This window comes from Sphaerodactylus townsendi, linkage group LG03 (assembly GCF_021028975.2).
Source record: "Sphaerodactylus townsendi isolate TG3544 linkage group LG03, MPM_Stown_v2.3, whole genome shotgun sequence".
In the NCBI taxonomy this organism is placed as follows: domain Eukaryota; kingdom Metazoa; phylum Chordata; class Lepidosauria; order Squamata; family Sphaerodactylidae; genus Sphaerodactylus; species Sphaerodactylus townsendi.
Window position 1 is genome coordinate 88,495,548 of NC_059427.1, and position 20,462 is coordinate 88,516,009.

The following is a 20,462-nucleotide window of genomic DNA, read 5'->3' on the forward strand; positions in this document are numbered from 1 at the left end:
GGATGTGTCTCTCAATCCAGGATGTTCAAAAATTGTTAAACCAGTGATTCTTTTGTAAAATCTCGGGTGGGAGCCACTCCCACATGAACAGCCAGGCAGGAGGTGCTTCATTTCTCCCCCTTTCACTGTCCACTTGTCCCTTCCCCATGCCTTTTCAAGCACCAAAATGGCTGTGGGTGAGTGTGACTGTGATGAACTGAACAGCAAAATAAAGGCTTAAAAGTGCAAGTCAGTCAATGCAACAAGGTGCTATCACAACAGAGTGCGGAAAAAATCATAGGAACAAGAAAGCGCCCTGATTGGGTAAGTTGACTTGCACTCTGATTGGCGGAGCAGCCAACTGACTCAGAGAGGGAGGAGGTAACTCTCTGGCTCATTCCGCACATGCAGAATAATGCACTTTCAAACTGCTTTCAGTGCTCTTTGAAGCTGTGCGGAATGGCAAAATCCACTTTCAAACAGTTGTGAAAGTGGTTTGAAAACGCATTATTTTGCGTGTGTGGAAGGGGCCTCTGAGAGGAAAATTTTGGAAAGCCTTTAGATTTGGATTCCTGTGGGTTAACATCAAGTCCCTTGACTGCATGTATCTACCCTGAGGAAACTTCAGTCAGGGAATGGATCTGACTTGAAATATACTGAGTTCAACGTGCCCTGAAAGCAGAAAATACACAGACAGGAGAATTGAGAGTTTTATTTAGTGGCGAGAACTGAAGGTAGAATAGTAGTGAGACTATCCACAGGTGACCATAAATAAATGGGAATATATCTTCTGGGTGTAGAAGAAGAATTCTTAAGTCAGAATGGGAATTATACATTCAGGTGGATTCCAGGTGTGGCATATTCTGCTATAGTTTCCTAAGAAGGGACATTTATGTGAAATGGGTAGTTCACAGTGTCAATGCTGTTATGTGTACTCTGTGAAAGGGTACCACCCTGTTAGAACCAAAAGTAATCGTGAATCCATTAGCCAGCAACATCTAATTAACCATCTTAAAGAATCTCTCATAATGTCTAAGCAACTGTGAAACCTATAAAACTTGGATTAAGAACTGTGCCTTTCCCAAAACTGATTTTTATATATAGTTCTTGCCTGATTTCCATTCATTTGAAATATCTGCTTATCTCATCTAGTTCATTCAATAAATTTTACTTTTGACAAACTTGCCTCAGTTCTCCGGTATCTTGAAAACAGATAGGGGAAAAAGGTTCCTTCACCTTTCTGGAGTTGCTAACACTGAGCAGATAAGCTCTATATGTCTCATGAGCTACCATCAAAATAACTGAGTGATAGAAAGGTGGGAAAATCTGCCTAGCATAGATAGGAGATTGCCCGAGCCTGCACAAATAGTTTGGAGGGTGAAGGGACCTGCTGCTTGGCCATTTTGATGCTTAAAATGATGTGGGACAGGGAAACAAGAGTGTTTTAACCTGCTGCACTGTGGCCTAATCAGGATCAGGCCACCAGGGCACTTCTAGATTGTTCTGAAATGGCAACATTTACAGGTCCAACTTGTGGATGCTGTCATGTCAAGTTTGACCCTGAGGTGACCAATTCAGGACAGTTAGGATAAGGCCCAGTGAAAGAACCTACCCTTACATTTTCATGAATCTATTGCTTGGAAGTGGTCATATTTTTTCTGACTTACCTAAGAGAAAAAGAGAAAACATTGATAGCTTGGGGCTATGTAAAATATATTTAAAGATGTAATCAAAGAACAGATGACAAGGAATGGTTTTTTTAAAAAAATGCTTGTCAAAAGAAAATGTAAATGATAATATTCCATTATCACTGAGGAAGGCAAATAGGTACCATTAGTGCCCCAAATGGAATTTCAAACAAACCCAACAATCCTAATGATTATACAGCATCCATTATATTGAGACAGTATAATGCAAGGAAGAAAAAAATGAACTTTCCTGAAAGCTAACCAGTTATGTCTCTGTGTAACATACTTACTTGGGTAACTTAAAGTAAGCCTCCAGATGGCTTTCTTTCTTAAACAGATTGTTGCTCTTGATTGCTTTCCCAGTCTGAAGTCTCTCTACCTTAAACTCTGAATGCTCATCAGGTTCTTAGTTCCTTGCATTCATATGGTAAACAGAAATAACTGGGAAAAGTTGATGCTATCTGCTCTGAAGCTATAGGCTTTCTTGGCTTCTAACCATGTACACACAATCATTCTGCATCTTGCATTTCTCAACCATTATGGGGATGTTCTAGGGATATAACTAATAACTGGGCTCTGTCAGGAAAGGCAAGTAAGAATTCTAAAAACAGATATGTAGTCAGCAGTATAAAGGATGCAATTTGGAAAGACTAAATTACTTTTAATTAAGTGTTTATGTTCTAACATGTAGGACAAGTGCTCTTTTTGTAACAGCCACGGAAATCACCAATTTCTTTGAAATGCTGATCGTTTGCAGTTCTTTCACACTGGGCGAACATAGCTAAGAACTCAAGGAATTTGGTGACTCATGACAATTTTAACCGGTAAACTCTGGGAATAACTTCAACTGAATGGGAGAGTGTGTGGCTGTATTTATTCCTGATTTTTTAGGATATGATCACAGGCATATCTTCCCATAATCCAGTCTTATCAGTACACTTCTCTCTTCTGATTCCTCATAGCATAAAATTAACTTTGGGACCTGAAAATTCCCTAATAATTCTGATTATTTTTGGTATATGTGATATACCTTAGTTTATTCAGATGACATGGTACTTAGAGTATATAATGAAGATGTGTATGTTAGATCCAAGCTGTGAAGGCATGGACGCATCTAGGAGGGCAAATAGAAGTGTATGTGTTGAGGAAGGAATTTGTCTCCAGTTAAAGGGAAGCAGAAAGGGCACTGAAATAAAATATTATTTTCCATATGTGCTTAGAAATAAAATGGGGGCAAGATCTGAGACTTGCAGTGCCTTAGACAAAAGAAGAAAAGATTTCCAGGGTATAACCTTTTGAGAGTCAAAGTCCCCTTCATCAGATTAATGGGGGATTAATGATCCAGATTATATCAAATTGGAGCAAGTTGTCGCAGAGCACTGATAAAAATGGGCAGGTTCTTCTGGCAAAATTCAACATAATACTTTGTTAGCCCTAATTGGGGAACAAAGATAGAAGGACATGTTACAGAGAAAGCTCTTTTATAGCAAAAACCAGACAGACCTAATCACAAGGATTCTAATTGTATTTTCATCACACCTGAGTGATTGTCTTTTGGATGAGGCAATGGAGTTATTGTCTTTTGGATGAGGCATTGGCTCAGTTTCTTTTCCCCTCAACTCTATCTTTACCTTTGCAGGCTGAAAATTTCTTGTATCATTCTACTCTTATTGGGAAATTTAGGATGGTAATATGGGTGTGTTCCCAGTGCCCATTGCTTGCTCTTGTCAAACTCTGTTGACAGTTAATTCATTCTTTTTAGTAGTATTACAAAGCAGCACAAACAGTATATTAAAACAGCACACCTTATATTAAAAAAAAACCTGTTTAAGTCATTGAAATCAAGGGCTTAAAAAGGTGAAACTCTCCTTAGGATAGCACTGTACATTTATCAGTGGGATGGGTGGTAGTGGGGGAAATATACAACCTAAATGCTAGCTGTTCTATAGAATACTTTACTCTTTCTCCCTAAGGCCCTTTCCACACGGGCGGAATATGGCGGCCTGGGGATGGCAAAAACGCCATCCCCAGGCAGCCATTTGCACAGGGGGCGCAGCTGCAGCGCAGCCGCGCCGCCCTCGCGCCGCCCGACCGGCGCCAAGCCGGTATTTCCAGAGTGCTCTGCGAAGCACACTTTCTTGGAAACGCGGGCTGGAAGCCGCTGCCGTGCAAATGGCAGCGGCTTACAGGCACTTCCCCCCCCCACTCCCTCCCTCCACTTACCTGCTCTCCGGCCCTCCGGCGCGTTGCCGAGGCCTGGGGACACGCCCCCCTGCTCTACGATGCTGAAGCAGGCGCGCAGGGCAGGGGAGGCATGTCCCCAGGCCCTGGCGACGCGCCGGAGGGCCGGAGAGCAGGTAAGTACACCAGGTGACGGAGCCCAGCGGCGCCATCTTCCCAGTTCTTTCTGGGACCGTCCACGCGGACGGTCCCAGCGTCGTCGGGGCGGTGTCAGTAACACCGACCCAAGCCCTTCCGCCTCCGTGCAGAAAGGGCCTAAGACAGCGTGCTATAACAGCAGGTGGACTCTAGTTTGGAGAACCAGATTTGATTCCCTACTCCTTCACATGAGTGACAGAGTCTTATCTGGTGAAACAGATTTGCTTCCATATTCCCACATTCCTTCTGGGTGACCTTGGGTTAGTCACAGTTCTTTGAAACTCTCTCAGTCCCAGCTACTTTATAAAGTGTCTGTTGTGGGGAGAGGAAGGGAAAGGAATTGGAGAGAAAGGGCATGGGTATTACAGGAGAGAAAGGACATGAGTATTAAATCTGAATTCCTCTTCTTACTCCTCCTCCTTCTTTGTGCTCTGTTTATGAGTTCTATGGATTGTTTGAAGCTCACCAATGTATATTAAATGTAGGGCATATTGCAGCTGTCCCATCTCATCTTTTTAGCATCTGTCCCACATAACATTCTTGCCAGAGTGACTTTTTATTTTAGTTTTTTTTACTTCATTATCTATTTCATAATACATTTTCACCCCTATGCTATCTTGGATGCTGCAACTTCTGAAAAATGCATCTGTTTTGCTTTGCACTGACTTATTTGTAACACCCACACCAATACTCTTAGTATACTCTTTGACAGTACTAGAATTCAACAATCCAATGGGAGTGGGGGGTGCGGTTATTCCAAAAACCTTTGGACATGATCGTACTGCACTGTACTGATGGAAATGGCATACCATAGCATTTGATGCCCTGTACTCCAGATTAAATTAAATGTAATTCGGGTTTTGCAAATTTAATCAAATCAAAGTAAAAAGATATCAGGAACATAAAATCTCTAGGGATCCTGGAAGTGCTTTCATCTGTCTTCTCTTAAAGAAGAAATGCATTTTATAAGTATCAAATATTATTACTATTTGTACACTATTGGGAATCTGACTGGAATTTATGACATCATCTGTGAGGTATAAACCAAAGTCCTAAGACATAAAGAAAGCCTTAACATTGGAAAGATGTACCCAAGTTTATTGAAATAAGACTATTTCTTCTTTTATGTAGCTCTTACCATTAATATCATGTATTTGTAGACATACAGCAAAGAAAAATAAATAAAAATGCTAATCTTGTTCTATGTTCCCTTGAGAATTTAAGTAAAGAAAACATGTTTTTCCACTGAAGGACTGTTGAACATTTGGCTAATAGCTTTTCCTGCTTTGTAAAAACTGCAAACTGTCAGTTATAAGGACATTTCCTTAGAAATTACTGATCTGCTGTGTTATGCATGTAGGAAGTCATTATACCTCCAGTGCACTACTTTGATACAGCGTTATCCATTAGCTGTGTTTTACAGGTGCAGTACAAAGTAATATTTGGCATTTGACAAACACATAATTTGTGGCTTACTGTTCTTTTGTAAAATGCGGAACCTGAAGTGAGATGTCTGGAAGGGTTAACTCTACATCCATTTCCTGTATGGATTTTAAGTAAATATCTATTGGGATTCCAAAAACTGAGCTACATCTAAGAAGAACCTTTCTTGGGTTGGGTTACTATCCATCTAACTTCAGCCAGCAGGGGCATCTGAAGCAGAGCTAGACTTATTATGATCTGAGCAGATGGGTATGTTCATATTGGAGAAAGGAGTTCTTCAGGTATACTGAATCCAAGCCATGTAGTGCTTTAACCAGCACCTTGAACTGCTTCTGAAAATTGGCAATCAGTGTAGATGGGCAAAGGCTAGAGTGATATGGTACTTACAACTCACTCCAGTTAACATTCTGTAGTTTCCAGACAGTCCTCAAGAACAATTCCACATGGAGCATATTGCAGTAATCTAATCTATGTGTTACCAGAGCATGTACTACAGTGACAAGATCTTTTCTGCCCAGGGAGGGCTGCAACTGACTGACCAGCTAGAGGTCTGGAACCAGGAGCAACCCCAACCTACAAATATGCTCCTTTACAGGAAGAAAAACTTCATCCAAGGAGCCAAAGAATTCTAAGCAGAATGAAAATCTCCACTAACTCTGTCCCATAGAAAGTTGACTGACTAAGGCAAGATAATCAGCAAATGTGAACAATAGTCACATTTCTCATTTATATCACACACACCTTCTAACGATGGGTTTTAAATATTCTGAAAACAGGTTTTATATCTAACAACAGGTTCTCTCTCACACACAAACATACATCTTATTGAATCCCTCTTACTTCTAGATAAATACTGATATGGTTCTATCTGTGCATCCTTTTCTATTTATGGATCTGTACATCCAGAGTGCATGTGAGACAGTGCAATGCTTAGTTATGCTGTATATATATCTATCTATATGTCACTATTCCAAACTATGTGTCCACAAACTATCAAAGGGTAAGTGCTCTATGAAAAGAGAGGAGCAACATTGCATAGCATTGCATTGTTAACCTTACAGGAGTATCAAACAAAAAATGTTTTTGCCATTTTGAAACCAAGGAACCTTAGAGTTTCAGAAGAATCTAGGGACTTCTAGCTAAAATCCAGGGGCGAATCTAGGCAAACTGGAGCCCGGGGACAAAATCTGAGTTTGGTGCCCCCCCACCACAGGTATGGATGACCACCCTCCCCGACAACGACCAAACAATGATTTTTTGCACCGGCTCACAAAACACCTCCCACCACCAGCAAAACATACATGACTTTCTCCCCACCAACTATCTTTCCTAATTTTGTCCTCACACCAACCCTATGAGGTAGGTTGTTAGCCTCAGAAACAGCTCCAAGCCAGTGCAAGGGGAATTAACTTTTAAGCATGTAAATCTCTCACAAGTCACCCCCCATCTGAAGGTTTACAAAACAAACGTCAGCAGCATCTCTCACAAATCACCTCCTACCCCCAGCAAAACAGGCATGGCTCTCTCCCCACCACTTTCCTAATTGTGTCCTCACACCAACCCTGTGAGGTAGGCTGCTAGCCTGAGAAACAGCTCCAAGCCAGTGCAAGTGGGAATTAACTTTTAAGCATGTAAATCTCTCACAAGTCACCCCCCATCTGAAGGTTTACCAAGCAAACGTCAGCATCATCTTCAGTTCTGCTGCTGCTTCTGGCTCCCTGCTCATCTTGCCTTTTCCTGTGCCTGCGGGCGCCCGGCTGCCGGGGAGAAGGCTTCTGAGCAATGCCACACTTAATTTAAGGCGAATAAGGCATGCTGGGTTAGAGGGAGGGGAGGCGGAGCTCCCCAGTCCTGCTCCTGGGGCCAGGTGGGACTTGGTGGACCCTTGGACACTCCAGGCCACCGTTACACAGAGTGGGGCCAGGGGCTACAACAGGCACTAGGAGACGGTTGCGGCTGCTTCAGTGCCTGCCTTCTAAGGCTTGCTCAATCCCTACCGCTGTGTGAAGGAGGGATGTTTGGCCCTACGTGACCTCAATTGATGCGCCCGGGGACAAGGGGTACCCCATGTCCCTAGGCAGGAACGCCAGTGCTAAAATCATAAGCAGTCATGTGAACCTACAATTCTTAAAGCTCTGTTATGTCAATCTTAAACAAATTTCAATATGCCCTACATATGTCCTAAAATGTGCATTCTCTCTCTCTCTCTCGTTCTCGCTCTGTTTTGCAATTGCAGTTCTTAATGCCCTTAGCAATAATTAGAAGGTATGTAGCACTTTCAGATAGCTTAAAGAAGGGGGGATGTTCCCTGTGCAGGACTGGTATTTGCTTCATTAATTTTGAAGGTCATATTTTTGACCATCATGATTCTAGAGGAAGGCTACTGTAGAGTTTGTATGATGCATGATGGCCATGGGAAACATATCTTCTGGTACATTTATTTAATGAGCTTTGGATATTGGTCCTACAAGCTCATCTCCAAAGTGAGCCCATTTAAAACGGTTAAATAACACCCTGCTGAATTTCAGTGATACTATTTGCATTCATGCACTAGAGAGTATATACTACACAGATCTCTGAATAAATAAATGCACACAAACCTTGAAAAAAAATAAGGGGAAGGTGAATTGATTTGATTAATAGTAGTTACCAACAGTTGCCTTCTGGGTTTGGAAGTGCAGCTTGATACATGCTGTCTATTTCTTTCAGCCACTGCAGTGGTAAGTTGAAGAATGGATTTCTCCATCACTTTAAACTGTAGAGCAACATAAATGTTATGGAAGAAATAAAAATGTTGGCCTTTGGCACGCAGTGTGGGAATTGGAAGTTTGGAAACACTCTAGTAGCTGAACACTGGTAAGTGCTGCCTGAAGGTTGTGTATGCAGTTGGAGCCCTTCTCCTGCTAAGGAGTGCCTTGAAGGCATGGAGGCAAAAGACTGGCATAAGAGCAAGACACTGCTCATCCAAAAATGGATGCCACTCAGAGAATTTTGACATCTAACTTGTGTGTTAAGCTTGGGCAGGAAGTAGGTTGGCAGCTGAACTTTTCTCCTGGTTCTAAGTTGTGCCTGGCTGGACAATGAGGCTAGCTAGTCTAATTTGTGTCACCCTAAGGTGATTTAATCAGTGCTTTTAGCAGACCATTATTTACCCTATCTGAAACCATCCTACCAATTAATCGGTATCCAACAGTATCCAGGCATTCTCTTGGATCCTGATGACTCAGTAAGCCTTTCCTACCTTATTGTTGGAACCCCGGAAAAGCAATCAATCCATGCATATACCCCTATTTGTATATGGATTTTATTTTACTCCTGGAAATGCTGCTCATTTCCCTTTTCAGCACTACTTTCCATGGATGTCCCTTCAAGACTGGTAACTATCATCAATCCCTGAAACCCTATCCAACATTCTCCGCTTTCTCTTAGGTTCTTTTCACACAAACCTTTCAAAACGTTTTGAGACAGGAAATAAAATATTTCCTCTATGGAGTTCCACATTGTTTTTACCCCTAAATGTTTTATTTCCAATCTCAAAACATTTTAAATGAATGCCCCTTTAAAATGATTTGTAAATTGAAATATTTTCCAAATGGCTTCATTTGCTGTGCAATCTATTTAGTACATTTCCCATGCGTCTCTCCTTTCCTGAATTTCCTCCTCGGCTCACTCAGTTCCCCCTCATCTGTTTATTTGCAGCATTTCTCTATTCATTCTTTTATTTTTGTGTGTGTGTGGGCAATCTTTAAAGCAACAAGTATTCAAGGAATAGAGAATGAAGCACAAGACTGTGAAGCACTGAAACATCAACTCTATACAGAACTCAAAAAAGGGGAAAAATTAGATAATGGTGGCCAGGAATCATTTCAAGGGGTTGACTACATTGTTGTAAATGGGGAAAGTCTGAAAATGGTTTAGAAATGTTTTAGGGGATTTAGAATCATGGAATCTTAGAGCTGGAAGTCCAACCCGCTGCTATGCAGGAACACACAAACAAATCCCTCCCAGCATGATCATTCAGTCTCTGTTTAAAAACCTCCAAAGAAGGAGACTCCACCACTCTTGGAAGCAGTGAATTCCACTGTCAAACAGCCCTGACAGTCAGAAAGTTCTTCCTAATGTTTAGGTGGAATCTCTTTTCCTGCACCCTGAATCCAGTACTCTGTGTCCTAGTCTCTGAGGCAGCAAAGAACAAGCTTGCTCCTTCTTCGACAAGACATCCCTTCAAATATTTAAACATAGCTATCATGGCCTCCCCTTAACCTTTGCTTCTCCAGACTAAACATCGCCAGCTCCCTCTCTTCATAGGGCATGGATTCCAGACCTTTTACCATTTTGGTTGCCTTCCTCTGGACCCATTCCAGCTTGTCAATGTCTTTCTTAAATTGTGGTACCCAGAACTGGACACAGTAGTATAGGTGAGGTCTGACCAATGCAGAGTGGAGTGGTACAATTTCTTCCTTTGATCTAGACCAGGGGTCTGCAACCTGCGGCTCTCCAGATGTTCATGGACTACAATTCCCATCAGCCCCTGCCACCATGGGCAATTTGCCATGCTGGCAGGGACTGATGGGATTTGTAGTCCATGAACATCTGGAGAGCCGCAGGTTGCAGACCCCTGATCTAGACACTATACTCTTATTGATGCATCCCAGAATTGCATTGGTTTTATTGGCTGCCATATCACATAACATGTTCAGTTTGTGGTCTACTAAGACTCCCAGATCCCTTTCACACAGGGACGTAGGTATAGATTTTATGGGGTGTGCCACACCCCCACTCACCCCTGCGGGCATGGCCATGCCTCCCTGAGCCCTGCCCCCGGCCTCAGTGCTTATGAAAGCAACTCTCTGAGGCCAGGGACAGCAGACTTCCTTGCCCCACCCCGCCGCCCCCCCACCAGCTGGGCTCCCAGCTGGCATCCAGCAATCCCTTCTGCCCTCCCCTCCAGGCAGAGGCATAGCTAGGGAAAATGGAATCTGGTGCAAAATCTGAGTTTTGCACCCCTCCCCCCCATGGGTGACTGCTGTGATGCTGGAATCCACCCCAAAACAGCATCATTTTCAATGGTGTTTAAACTAGGGAGCCCAGATTATCCTTTTAAATCCACCTTAAAGGGAGAATCTGGGGTCCCCAGTTAAAACAACATTGAAAGTGATACTGTTTGGGGATGGATTCTCCCCTACCCTGAAACAGCATCACTTTCCATGTTTAAACCGGGAACCTCAGATTCTCCCTTTAAATCCATGCCGAAGGGGGTGGATTTAAAAGGAGAATCTGGGGAAATTTGGGGGATGCCTACTGTCAGGGGGGCAATTGTTAAGCTAGCAGCACCAAACTTTCAGGATATCTTTAGGAGAGTCTCCTGATGATACCACCCAGGTTTGGTTCTGGGGGTCCAAAGTTATGGACCCTCAAAGGTGTAGCCCCCATCTTCTATTAGCTCCCATTGGAAACAATGGGGGATGGGGGCACCCCCTTTGGGAGTCCATACCTTTGGACCCCTGAACCAAACCTCACCAAATCTGGGTAGTATTAGCAGGAGAGTCTCCCCAAAATCACTGAAATGTTAGTGCTGCTAGCCTAAAAACTGCACCCCCTGCAGACCAAAACCGGAAAAAAACACTTTAAAAATACAAAAACCCACAAACTGGGGGCGGAGCTTTGGACATGTAATGTCCCAGGAACCCCTTCTTACCTACGTCCTTGCTTTCACATGTAGTGTCATCAAGCCATGTGTCACCCATCCTATATCTGTGCATTTCATTTTTTCTGTCTAAGTGTAGAATTTTACATTTATTTCTGTTGAAATACATTTTGTTAGTTTTGGTCCAGTTCTCTAATCTGTCCAGATCATTTTGAATCCTGTCCCTGTCCTCCAGGGTATTAGCTACCCCCCCTAATTTGGTATCATCTGAAAATTTGATAAACATGCCCTCTATTTCATTATCCAAGTCATTGATAAAAATATTGAATAGCACTGGGCCCAGGACAGAACCCTGTGGCACTCTACTACTCACTTCTCTCCAGGATGAGCCATTGATGAGCATTCTTTGTGTTCGGCCAGTCAACCAATCACAAATTCATCTAAAAATAGCATTGTCTAGTCTCCATCTACCAAATTTGTCACTCTATAAAAAAAGAGATGAGATTAGTCTGGTATGACTTGTTTTTGAGAAACCCATGTTGATTTTCAGTGATTACATTATTCCCTTCCAAGTGCTTACAGACTGTATCCTTGATTATCTGCTCTAGAAACTTTCCTGCTATTGATGTCAGGCTGACTGAGTGGTAATTGTTTGGATCTCGCCCCCCCTTTTGAAGATGGGGACAACATTAGCTCTCCTCCAGTTCAATAGAACCTCTCCTGTTCTCCAGGAGTTCTCAAAGATTATAGCAAGCAGTTCTGAGATTACTTCTGCAAGCTCTTTTAATACGCTGGGATGTAATTCAACAGGCACTGGAGATTTGAATTAATTTAAAGTATTCAGGTATTCCTGTACTAGCTCTCTATTTATTCTGTGCTGAATTTCCCCTACTGTATCTTCTGATCCTTTCCCCCCCAGCAAAGAAGGTGTTGAGTAATTCTGCCTTTTCTCTGTCCCCTGTTAGAATTTCACCGTCTTGTCCATGCAGTGACTCTATAATATCCCTTTTCTTCCTTTTGCTACAAACACAAACAAAAAAGCCCTTTTAATTGTTTTTAACATCTCCTGCAAGGGTGAGCTCGTTGTGAGCTTTAGCTGTTCTGACTCTCTCCCTGCATTTCTTGCCTATTTTTAAATTCCTCTTTAGTAAATCTCCTCCCCCTTTCCATTTCTTGTACATGTCCCTTTTATATCTCAGCTCACTCGAGAGTTCTTTAGACATCCATCCTGGTTTCTTTAGACACCTCCCATTTTTTCTCCTCATTGGAACTGTTTGAAATTGTGCCTTCAAGATCTCACTTTTAAGAAACTCCCATCCATCTTGTACTCCCTTCTCTTTTAGTATTCTTAATCATGGGATCACACCCAGTAGTTTCTTCAGTTTACTGAAATCAGCTTTCTTAAAGTCTAGAATGTGTGTCTGACTAGACTTGGCATCCCATTCCCATTGTATAATGAACTCCAGTAGAACATGATCACTCCCACCTAAGGACCCTACCACTTCCACCCCATTAATCAAGTTATCATTGTTCATTAGGAACAGATCTAAAATAGCCAATCCCCCTGTTGCTTCATCTACCTTCTGGACCATGAAATTGTCTGCAAGGCAAGTGAGGAAATTGTTGCACCTGGTAGTCTTGGCAGAGTTTGACTCCCAACAAATATCTTGATAATTGAAATCTCCCATTACTACCATTTCTCTTCTTTGTGAAAGTTTGGCCATCTGCTCTAGGAAGGCATCATCCAACTCTTCAGTCTGGTTTGGGGATCTTTAATAGATACCCACCATGAGATCACTGTTGTTTTCCTCCTCAATTTTTACCCAGATGCTCTCAACCAGGTACCCAGGATTTAAATCATGGACCTGCTCACAGGTGTAATCACCCCTGACATATAGTGCTACTCCACTGCTTTTCCTAGTTGATCTATTTCTCTGGAATAGGTTGTACCCCTCAATTACTACATTTCAGTCATGAGATTCATCCCACCAGGTTTCAATGATGCCTATTATATCATATTTATTATGCCATGTTAAGAGTTCCAGTTCATCCTGTTTATTACCTATGCTTAGTGTAGAGACATCTAAGGCTTTGGCTCATGCCCTGTGGGTGCTTATTTAAGGTTTTATCCCCCTCACCGCTGGGTTTTTGAACTATTTACTCAGATCTCTCTACAACCTTCAACTTATTCTCTCTAGTACTAGGTGAACCCCTTCCTACTTGAATATTGCCTCCCTCCCCCACTTCACTCAGATTTGTGTAGAAAGGGTCTTAGCTTAGATGTGCATGCTTATTTTTTAAAATAGATTTCCTATTTTTCTATTTCTATTCTTTAATAAAAATACATTTTAATTGTACAACTGCCTGCCAGTTTGAGAGTTTTCACCCAGGACTATTATGGTATACATAGGCTATTGATCCCAGTTATCACCTCTCACTCTCTGTCTGTAGTTAATTCTCTCAACCAAAGGGTAGAGCAAAGAGTCTCACTCTGGCAAAACAGCTTCTTCTTTTGTGGATTATACATATATATAGATGTATTTATGTATTTAGAAAATTTGCAGTCCATCTGTACAGAATCAGCTCAAAGCAGCAAGAACCTGTCAGAGGTCAGCTTCAGAAGAAATAACAATGCTACACTGAGTGGAAAGATTACATCTGCTCTTGTTTCCTGAACTACTGCATTAATAAACTACAGAAGTTCTCACAGGGCCAAACAACACAGAACAAACAAAAATCAGCCACATTTCTAAATGAATCAGAGTATAGAATATCGTGATGTCCCTAACTTTTCATTTTACTTTACTGGTCTTTGTAATTCCTGTTCAGAACCTGAGTAGTTGTGCTGAATCCAACCAATGATCCATCCAGTTCTAAATCCTGTTTTACAGAATGGTGTACCAGATAACTCCAGAAGAGCTACAAGGAAGACACAGAGGTCAATGGCTCCCTATCACTGCCCCATAGCACCAGTATCCAGAGGTTTTTGGTGTCTGGACATGAAGTTCCATTTAGTCACTCTATCCTTAGTATGTGCTTCCTTGCTTTGTACCTTGCAGTAATAACTGCAACAATTTTAATGTCAGGAAAATTCCAGTAGAGATTTATTTTCTATTGTCATAACTCTCAGATGGAAACTACTTCCAAATAGTTTGCAACTGGGAATGCAGCCAAAATGTATTAATTGGACAAGTTGGAAGTTTTAGAGATGTACAAGCAGAACTGGTAAAAACATTAACTATAATTGAAAGTTAATACTATTCAGCCAAAATATGATGATAAAGCATTCAGAGCTACACAAGCAAGAAAATGGAAAAGGAAGAGAGTTAAATTGACTGATAATTTGAATGTATTCATTAAATGTTAACTAAAGATTGCAATGGAATCTCTAGTCAGCCTAGGACAGAATGCTCTCAAAGGAGCATATGAATTAGGCAGTCACATTTTCCAATTTTATTAAAAAGAAGAATATGGTTGTACAAATGGGCCAATGGTGAATTAACACCCAAATTCAAATAAAGCTACTAAATAAATAATGAACTATGGAAATAAATTCTTAATCCTTAATGTCTAATTGAGCCTCATGTGGCTCCTAGACTGCTGTTCATGATTTCGACATGTGTGCTGCCAGGTCACCTACCTCTTCATTAAATTCCCCTTTCCCTCTGTAATTAAGATAAAAAAGATTGTGTAGCGAAAACCCCAGGGTGCTATCGATGGCAGGAAAAATTCATGGGTGGTGGTGGATCTCACAGCCTGGACTGACTGAAATCATTTCTCCATTGTCTGACATTTCTAACACATGGGCAATGTAATGGCATTACCTGTGGACTGATCCCCAACAGCATCTCCATAGGTCCCAGTAAAGGAAATGAACCCTATTTTTTCTACTGGAGTTAAGCTAATGGGATGGCTGAGCAGTGAAGTTTAAATAATCTCTAAAAGACAATCATGGGAGAAGTTGAAGGGATGGTTCCCAAGCTGTCAACCCAGAAATAAGATACCTAACAGTGGTAAGGGAATGTATTTTGGTAGCTATTGTATTATTATTCTAGCTGTTACTTTACTTTTGCTGATGTGGATTTTGGCTCAATCCCTTGATGGGTCTTGTATTTGGTTCTAGACTTATTCTACCCCTTCTTTTTTTATTCCTTTTCTTGCTTTTGTACCAAAATAAATTTTACTTTTACTTGGAGTAGCTTTCACTAGAATTCATTTTGAGTTCAGCCCATGACCAGAGGCCTCTCAGATACACTACCACATAAAAGTAAAAATGAGGCTAACTTTAATCCTTGGTTCATCCCTCTTCCTGCCAGAGTAGGACTCCCATGAACAAATGTCCAAGGATCTGATGGAACACACAGGTGCAACCATGAGCACCTTGACAGGTGACAGCAGCAGCTCCCTCTTCTGCCATTTGGTTGTTGGGAGTCCCCAGCTTCTCTTTGTTGCTCTTCATTGCTGTAGATGGTGAGATTCCCTCGCTCAATAAGTACACCACAACGACAGGCTGGAAAGGAATGGGCCGCAGCCCGTTTATTAAACAACAAACATATAAACAAGAACTATTTACATCAGAGCTGGGCGGCAAACAGGTCGCACATCACATCCCAATGAATGGGAAACTGGCGGGAAGGGAAGCCCAGAGATCATACTCCTAAATGCTTCCACACTTCCCGCCCCTGCTGAGGAGATGGGCACCAGCTGAGCCCCAAGGCCGCCCCCAGCCCGTCTTCCTCCCGTGCTTGCTGGGGTGTCGGGCACCGGCTAAGCCCATGGCCGCCTAACGGCCCAACCCAACCCCACTCCCTGGGGTGTTGGGCAGCGGCCCGGCCTGCCGGCCTGCCAGCCTGCCCGCCCCACCCCCCGGCCCTCATAGGGCGCAAGCCTGGGAGCCCCAGCCGGAAGGCTCGTTCTCTCCCCAGATGTGCGACACCGTTGCAAACCCGCCCGCAGGCTGCCCACCCTTGCAGCTCACCGCTAACTCCTCAAGCCTGAGCCTGTCTCTCTCTTAACCCCCGACGAGGGGTAAACCGAACAGACAGAAGCCACAAGTCCATGCCCCATTGCCACAGGCGGACGGCATCCGGCTGAAAAAAAGGTCCATGGCGTCGGGTGATTTCGAGTGTTCTGCCACCGCTCCCCGAGGGGAAACACCACCTTGGCAGCCACCTTATTGACTTTTCTGCAGGCCCTGTCCACTGCAGAGGGATCCAACGCTCGCTCCAATGGGCCCGCTGCCATCTCGGACCAAACCAAGGTCATATTAGGCGGTGCCTGGCAAAGCTCCTGGCGTGGCTGCCACCGCAAAACGCAGGTCCACGCCCTACCTTGCAGGGAGATCTTCCTCCCAAGGTGGATGACCAGGAGGTCCAGTGTAGCCAGCTGAAAAATGTATTCAATGACCTTGGGCTCTAGCTCATGTCAAAGCATGTGCCCCTGCCCCATCCAGGAAATTCTTACGTGCGCCCCGAGTCGAGATGCGGCCCCATTCGGAATTGCAGGCGCAGTCCCGACTCTGTTGACAAGGCTGTGCCCCACGACCCACACCTGCCGATAGACAGTCTGCGGCGTCCCTTGAGGCACTGAGGAGGGAAATCAACAAGTCAGGTGTGGGCGAATGTACGCCCGAAAGGCCCCCGACCGCCACCTGCCCAAATTGCGGATATCCTCCGGGGCCCTGCCTTCTGCTGCCGCGGCCGTGGCGGCCCCAATTCTGAACGAGTGCAGGCCGAACTCCGCGGCCAGTAGCCCGGCTTGCGCCAAGCATGCCCTGAACACCGCCAGCATTTGGAACCTGGTGAGGGGGGACCCATCCTCGTGCACCAAGAGCATGCCACCCACCTGAGGCCTGTGCCGTAGCCACTCAATAAGGGGGGAGGAGGGGGCAGGTGGCGTCGCCCGGTAGGGCTGGCATGGTGACCCAAGCCCCGCGGCCCTCTTGGTCAGTTTTTGAATGGGCCAGCCAAGCGTAGACCATGTCCCCCGACAGGACGAGGTGTTCCCTTTGCAGCGCGGTGCTGGAAGGTCGATCCCTGGTAGGGGCGACCAGTTCCCCAGGCCTGAAAGCCCTGTGGTGTGCCAGGTGGAAGGCGGCGGCGAAAAGCAAGCTCTCATAGCGCGAAGCGCACACCGCCTTAGCACCCCAGTGACCGCCCTCAACACTTCCTTGGTGACTGGGCCTGAGGGTCCCTCTGTCTGGTGCCCACCCGCCGCCACCCAGCCACTAGGCGGCGAACTACAAACGCGAGTGGCGTCAGGAAAACCGGAAACCTAGCGGTAGAAAGCGATGCCGCCAGGTGCACCCCCATGGTCGCGGGTGCATCCCTGCCCATGGAGCTGGACCAAATATACTCGAGGAGGAGGCCAGTGTCCACCCACCGCAGACCGGGCGCCCGGAGGGGCGCGGCTCAGGAAATCAGCGCTTGCGGCTCCGTCGTATTGCCTGCACGTGGCGGTGCCAACGAGTTCAAAACACCTGTGATGGCGTCTCGTTGCCAAGGCTCCAGAGGGGCATGGCACTGTCACGAACGGCTCCGCCCGGGGGCCAGGCGCCGGAAGCGATCCACCTGCTGGTGAGATAAAGAAGCGTCCAGCAATCTCATTCTGCAAACCTGGAACAAAAGCAGCTTTGAAAGAGATGTTATGAGTGAGGCAGGTGAGACCCAAATTGCGAACCAGGCATGACCCGTGCCGATTTGCTCGACTGTCTGTTTACCACACGCACCACTGCCTGGTTGTCGCACCAGAAAAGCACCCGTTTGTTAAGCCAGAGGTTGTGCCAAATGTGCACCGCCACCAGGATGGGAAACAGCTCCAGAAAAGTGAGATCCCTGGTGATGCCCTGCACGTGCCACTCTGGGGGCCAAAGGCCCTGCGCCCACTGACCCCGGAAGAACACACCGAAACCAAAAGCCCCAGAGGCATCAGAGTGCAACTCCAGGCCAGGTTCCACAGAGAGATGCCGTTGAAGTTTCGGATGAAGGACAACCAGACGTGTAGGTCTTCTTTCATGCCCCGGGAGACCCTGATGTGATGGTCAGGGGACTTGCAGCCCGACAAGGACCTCGCCAGCCGGGAGCAGAAAGCCCTACCCAGGGCCACCACCCTGCAAGCGAAATTGAGGTGGCCGAGTAAGGACTGGACCAGGCGCACCCTGCATTTTCGGAGGAGGAGAACGGACTGGAGCAGGGCTGTAAGCTTGTCAGCCGGGAGTGACGACGTGCCTAGGACCGTGTCCAGGTGAATGCCCAGGTAGCTGAGGGCAGTGGCGGGCCCCTCCGTCTTGTTGGGAGCCAAGGGGACCCCCAGCTCGGCGGCCAGGACTTGGAAAGCCTGAAGGGCCAGCTCACACTCCCGGGTGCCCTGCCTGCCGATAAACAAGAAATCATCAAGGTAATGGGTCACCAAACCGGAGGGCACCCGCTGCCTGAAAGCCCATTCAAGGAAAGAGCTGAAAGTCTCAAAGGCGGCACAGGCAAAGGAGCAGCCCATGGGCATGGCCTTGTCCACATACCAATTGCCTTGGAAGTGGATGCCCAGCAGCTCGAAGTCCACGGGGGAAATGGGCAGGAGCCGGAAGGCGGACTGAATGTCACACTTTGCTAGGGATGCCCCCGGACCCACCTGCCTGATGCAGAGAATGGCTTCGTCCAGGGTGGTGTACGGACCGAACAAACCTCTGGGTCATTGAAATGATTCACGGAATCGCCCCGGGGGTGGGAGAGGTGTTGAATTAAGTGAAACTCCCCCGGGGCTTTCTTAGGCACGACGCCAATTGGGGAGACCCTGAGGTTGGGGAGAGGAGGGTGACTGAAAGGGCCAGCAATGTGGCCGGCCTGGATTTCCTTGTTGAGCTTATCAGCCACCACTCCAGGGAGATCGCGGACAGATTTTAGATTGCTGGCTTGGTAAGCCCTCCTTGGGCCTTGGTATGGGATGCGGAAGCCAGAAGAGAAACCATCCCCCAGCAGGCGGCGCAGCCCCTGTCTGGATAGCGCTGCAGCCACTCCAAAAGCACCCCCACTTGAGCGGGTGTAGGAGCCAGAGACTGCAGCTGAGCAAGCATCTCAGTGTTTTGCGCGGGAGCACTGCCCTGGCCACCGGCATCTTTGTGGGAGGGCCCGGCGCCGGGCGACCGGGCCTGCCGAAAGGGAGGGCGTCCCGCCGGCTTGGGACAGCTGATCCTGCTGTGGCTGCCGGAACAAAAGGAGCAAGAGTGCTCAAATCTACATTTTGGCCGCTGGCAAGCACCTTTGTTGAATTCCCAACACAACCCCTTGGCCCCCACCCGCCCCGGGTAGGCTCTGCCGGGTTTTGTAAGAACAGGAGGATCCGCCGCCCCTCCCATGGCGGGCTGGACCCGCGACCATCCAGGTTTGGTCGTGGATGAGGTCCCAACAGAAAAGGCACTTGTGCGAGGCGTTCTTGCGGATGGCCTCGTCGTAAGCGATGGCCGCAGTTTCCCCAGCCAGCGCCCGAGCCCGCAGCACATGAGCCATGTGAGCTGCCAGGTGCCAGGCCCGCAGGGGATACGCTGCCCCGATGAGGGCCAGGAATTCGGTGAAGACCTGCAGCCAGTTGTTAAAATTCCGCTCGGCTGCTGCCGGGTCCTTCCGTTTTTTGTCGGCCTTCCCGCCCGACAAACCCAACTCCCCCTCCCGCCACGGGAACTTAAAGATGTCCACGTAATACCCATCCAGCGCCCGCTCCCAGAGCTTCCTGGGGAGGTGGGACCCGGGCGGGTTGCCGCGGTCATCTTGAGCCGGGCCAGGGGATGGCGCTTCGCCGCCCCCGAAACGCCTGCGCTTTGCAAGCCACGGTGGGAGAGCAGGCACTCTCTCCCCCCGCACCCAAAATTCCCCAGTAGCCTGCGCGTCATCATCCTCAGTAGACTCACCCGACGACGAAGAGCTGGGGGATCGCCTGGAGGAACGGGAACGCCCTGACGACCGCTTCCTCCTCCTGCCCTCGTGCCCCGAGGGGCCGACGGACGCATCCACCGATGTGGACGCGCTAACCTGTGGCGAAAGGTGCAGCTCCTCCGCTGCTCTGCTCGAGGCCCCCGCCGGCGCCGCACCGGTCGCCGCTGGCGCGGTGGGCTCAGGGCCCCCGACCCCCGAGGTGGGGCCCGACTCGCCAGCCGCTCCGCCGAGGACTTGTGAAAGATGCAACAGGGTGTCCGCCAGGTTGCGGACCAAGGCAGGATCGGTGCCTATATGGCCGACATGTTCGGGCCGGGAAGATGCCGGGCCGGCACCCCCCGGGACCGCAGGGAGGCCGCCATGCCGACCGGCCGTCCCCTGCCGATGGGAGACAAGCCCGAG